A 5444-nucleotide genomic window follows, 5' to 3' on the forward strand; every position below is an offset into this window, starting at 1 on the left:
AAGGAATTGTTGTACACATCCAAAGGTTATATATTCTCTAGTCTCCACCATCTTCATGAAGTTAACTCAAGCATAATGTCAATGAAAACAAATGATATTGCTATATAAGAATACACGAGAAAAGAACGGACCACACAAGCAAACATCAAATCATAGTAAAAACAGACTGCAATTTGGAGCTAATATCATTCATTTTCACTCATTATAATAATTTCAAGATTTCTAGAACTTCCTTCGTTTTCACACATCAGAAATGGTACTTTCTGTAACTCTAGATAAAGAAACCCAAGCTCATCATGACATAATTTAATTTCGATTCATGGATTCTTTAGTCTAAAACTTCATTCGCGTCATTATCAAGTTACATACTGATTCATGGAAAAAATCTTTACAGAAGTATAAACAACAAAATCCAAATAAACACAGAGAATGTCTTTCAATAAAGAATAACCTGCCACTACTCTGTCCATAGAAATAATCTGATCCAACCAAGCCAATACTTTCTCCAAACCCTCACCTTCACCATTCTCAACTCTCTCCAAAGCTTCATTCAACCTTAGCCTCCCTAATTCTAGCCTCTTCAACAAAATCCTAAAAACCCTTTCCTCAAACCACTTCTCACCACCAAATTCATCCCTAAAATCCCTCAAAACCCCAATCCCTCCATAACCAACCCACTTCTACACAACCCATCAACCAAAATCCTACACACCACTCTTTCCACTTTACATGGAGAGCCAGGCTCAGCATCCAGTTGTACACTTTCAAAGCATCTTTTGGCCTACCCTTTTTGAGATATGAAGACACAAGAAGTGTGGTGATTAATGTGAGATGTGAGTGTGTTGTGGGGTATGTTTGAGTTTGGTTAAAAGTGCCATTGGGAGGACCAAGTCGGGCTGGGAAGTGAGAGAGTGAGTTAAAATGGAGAAGATAGAGACTTGGGAGGTGGGTTTGTTTGTAAAGCGTGAGAGTGAGATTAATGGCTGTGTTAATGTTGTTTGGGAGGCATAGGCGTGGGATTAAGAGGTTGATTTTGGCGAGTTCTTGTTGGGTTAATTGTGGTGTTAAAGTTGCAGTTGGGTTTGGGTTTAATGAAGATTGTTCAACTGTTGGAGATGATGAAAAAGATTGAAACTTTAAGAGATTTGAGGAAGAAGAAAGGATTGGAGAGGTTTGTTCTTAAAGATTTGATTATCATAGTCATCATAGCGACGTTGTGAAGTTACCAGTTTGGAGTGGCCACGGCCCATGGGGTTTCAGTCTCTTTATAACTTATATGCAAAGAAGTTTAGGAAGTAACATTAAACCATTAGATTTAGAGAATTCCAACATCCACTTATAATTATAAATATCTATTCTAGGCCCCAAGCTCGTACTCGATAAACCACCGGCTAAACCGGGCAATGGTATTATGAAATCTATGAATACATTATAAAACAATCGACTGAAATTAACAAAAATGACCCTCTGATTCCATTTGATAATAAAATTTTAAAGGAAGAGAGAGCGAGGGAGGGGGGGGGGGGGGGGGGGGGGGGGGGGGGTTGTGGTTCGTGTGCAGTAAGTGGATTTAGGATGTGATATTTGGGATAGACGATTGATTATAACAATCTATAGGGATCTTACTGATATTGGACAAACAAATATTAAAATGAGGTCGTCTTTCACAATCGCGCAAAATCTATCAGCTCTCTGGCTTGATTCTTGAGCCGTCGCCGCCGTTACCTGCCGCGCACGCCGCCGGACGCCGATGTGGAGGTATTTCCTAATCTTTCTGCTTTTCTTCTATGAGTTAAGTGAATGATGCATTCAATCGGTTTTAAAACTGAATTTCTTAATTTTAATTTAAAGACATTCAAAATTCAAAATGGTATGAGTTAAGTGCTTTGCTTTTAATTTTAATCATATGATGCTTAAATTATAATTTTGAAAATTTTTCGCTGACTGTCGTTTAAATGTAGCAATGGTGTAAATTAGCTTTAAATCTCTCTCACTAAAATGAAACTAATTGTGCTACATTATTTTGTATTTGTTTTAAAAATATTTTACGGTTTCTTTCCTTTTCCCTGTTTCTTTGATGGGCTGAGGGTAGATTATAATTTTGATAATTTTGCTAATAGTTTTTGTATGAGTGATTCTGTATTTTGTGATATTTGTTACAAGGTAAAATCATTTACAGACCGTTTGTGTAATGAAGATGATGAGATATATCATTGTATTGACATTACAAGAAGCGAATTCATTTTTTTTTTTTTTTTGAAGAATTGTATGCTGACATTTTCGAAGAGAATGAACAAAAAATGGTAGAGGGAAAATAAAAAATGGGAAAACTTTTCTTTGATCTGGAAGTTCGGTTACAGAGTAATATTCGTTTTCTCTGTGGCAGTTTAAGAACTTTGTAGTCAGAAAGCCATGACATGCAAACTGTAGCTGCAAAAATGTCGCACAGTCAGCAAGCTCTGGCTCTCATATCAAATATGATGAAAATCCCACCTCTCAAAGCTTTTTCTTTCTCAACTCCATGACCCTCTAAGGCCTCCATCACAGTGTAAATTTTAATGTCCTGCAAAAATGTCGCACAGTAGAGGGAAAATAAAAAATGGGAAAATTTTTCTTGATCTGGAAATTCAGTTACAGTGTAATATTTTTTCTATGCAGTATTAAGAACTTTGTAGTCAGAAAGCCTGACATGCAAACCGTAGCTGCAAAAATGTACACAGGCAGCAAGCTCTGGCTCTCATATCAAATATGATGAAAATTCCACCTCTCAAAGCTTTTTCGTTCTTTAAACTCCATGACTCTCCAAGGCCTCCATCACACACCCACAATCCATATCAATAACTCTCCACCTTTCTCTCCTCGAACATGCAATCTCATGCGCAGTCTCTCATTCTACAGATATTATCTGGTCGCATTTCACCTTCAGTCATCACTCCTCACTCTCTTCTCCACCACTTAACAGAAAAATACTTCAATTGCGACCCAACAATCAAGTTTATCTTTATGAGGCAATTTAAATGCTCTTATAAAATCTCAGTCAGTGGAGCAAGCTCTGTTTTATTTAATCAAAGGTGATAGGGGTCTTGTACCTGAATCAAACTTGTTTAATAATCTGTTGAGCTTTCTTATCAAATCTCTTGTTTTGAGAAGAGTTGGTTGTTTTTTAGTGAGAATAAATGTAGGGTTAAATTGGATGCCTATAGTTTTGGGTAAGTAAGGGATGTTGTGAGGCTGGTGATTTGAACAAGGGATTTGAGGTTTTTCATCAGTTGGAGGATTTGGGTTCGGTCTACAATGTTGTCACATATAATACTTGATTGATGGGTGTTGTAAAATGGGGATATCGAGAGAGCTAAAAAGTTGTTTGATAAAATGGGTGAGCTAGGGTTAGCTGCTAATCAGTACACTTACACAGTTTTGATTAGTGGGTTATTAAAAAAGGCGTAAAAGGAATGGGTTTGAGCTATATGAAAAAATGCAGTTTAATGGGGGGTGTCACACAAACTTGTATACTTATAATGTTTTGATAATGAGTATTGCAATGATCGAAAAATAAGTGAAGGTTTTAAATGTTTGATGAAATGCGTGAAAGAGGTGTTGTGCAATGTGGTTACTATAACACTCTTATTGGTGGATTATGTAAAGTGATGAGGATCCGGGAGGCGGAAGGGTATTTTATCAGATGAGGAATGCTAGTATTAGTCCAAATTTAATCACATATAACACAATAATAGATGGGTTTTGTAATGTTGGGAAATGGACAAGGCTTTGACATTCTTTGATCAATTAAAGTCAAATGGTCATTCTCCACTTTAGTGACTTATAATGTTTAATGGGAAGTTTTGTAGAGCAGGAAATTTAGGTAGAGTTTGTATATATGGGGAGATGGAGGAGAGGGGGATAACTCCTTCAAAGTTACGTATACAATTTTAAAGATGCATTTGCTCGATCTGATCATATGGAGAAAGCTTTTCAGATACATGCCTTCATGGAGAAGGCTGGTTTGGTTCAGATGTTACAACCTATGGTGTTTTGACCTGGATTGTGTATAAAAGGCAATAGAGAGAGGCATCAAAAATATTCAAATCAATGAGTGAGATGCAGTTGGAGGGAATGATGTTGTATATAATATGATGATTCATGGGGTATTGCAAAGAGGATAACTCATATAGGGCCCTTAGTGCTTAAAGAAATGGATGAGAAGGGACTTATTCCAAATGTTGCTAGCTATAGCTCCACCATTGGTGTCCTTTGCAAGAACGGGAAGTGGCAAGAGGCTGAGGTTTTACTTAATGAGATGATAGAGTCAGGTTTAAAACCATCAGTTTCTATATATGACATAATCTCTAGAGCCAAAAATGTTAGATAACTAAAGATTTCAAGCATTTCCATTATCTCTCAGCAACATGGATGTAAACGGACTTAGGAAGTGATTCCATGGGCAAAGTCAAATCGAAGCTTTTCCTGCTGCAATGGTGAACAACCTTGGTCTAACCAGCTGCTGAGTAGAAGATGGAGACTGTTGAACATTGCTGAAAGCAAGGTATATCTATAACCATTTGCTTTGTTGTATTACCAGAATATGAACATTTGACTTATATTTTTATTTAACTTCCTCCAGTCCACTGCTTATGTTTAGGTTTGCCATCTGCTGAAAGAAAAAATTTGATTAAATGGGTTCTAGTATTGAACAGGAAAGCCGACAAACTGATTTTTCCCAAAAAATGCAAAGTGAAGGTAACAGCGAGAACTTTTACTCACAGCACATTGTGAATGACAAAAACAAAATTGGTGGGACATCAACCAGTGGTGTTATATATATATATATATAATTTTGTTTACTATGATACAATGCAAGGAATCTGATTGTATTTCTTTATTCATTTCATCCTTGATTTTATTCCAAATTCGGTTCTGATGATCACCAACCAAATTTGAAATTCATTTATTTTCATTTGCTAAACTCACATCGGACATCTCGGCAATTGTGAATGACAATAAAAGACAATTGATGAAGTGATATAGTTTTGTATACCATTATATGATCAATAAAATTAGCTATATTATGGTTGTTTCGTGTCTGATATTTTAACATTTATTTATTTTTGAAATCCCTACATGATAATCTCTCTCTTCTATATATATATATATATTCGGTGTTGGAGAAATTCTTCGAGAAGACAGATATACCATGTCATTTGTACACTTCTTCAATCAAATCTTATTTCAAAATATATATATATATATTTGTGTGTGTGAAAGAAAAAAATTGTGTTGTGTTCCACAAAGTGGTCATCCTTTGTGTGTGTGTGTGTGACCACAAAGTGCTGGTCCTTTTTGTGTGTGTGTTTTGCGTGTTTTTGTTTGTGTGTGTGTGTGACCACGAAGTGCTGGTCCTTTTTGTGTGTGTGTTTTGCGTGTTTTTGTTTGTGTGTGTGTGTTCA

The 5444-nt window shown here is 36.1% G+C and overlaps 1 pseudogene; it reads left to right on the plus strand.

Annotated features, from left to right (window-relative positions):
* Positions 1-921: 921 nt before the first annotated feature.
* LOC116106596 lies at positions 922-5051 on the plus strand (annotated as a pseudogene).
* Positions 5052-5444: the final 393 nt, after the last annotated feature.

This window comes from Pistacia vera, unplaced genomic scaffold (genome assembly GCF_008641045.1).
Source record: "Pistacia vera cultivar Batoury unplaced genomic scaffold, PisVer_v2 Contig52, whole genome shotgun sequence".
Lineage (NCBI taxonomy): Eukaryota > Viridiplantae > Streptophyta > Magnoliopsida > Sapindales > Anacardiaceae > Pistacia > Pistacia vera.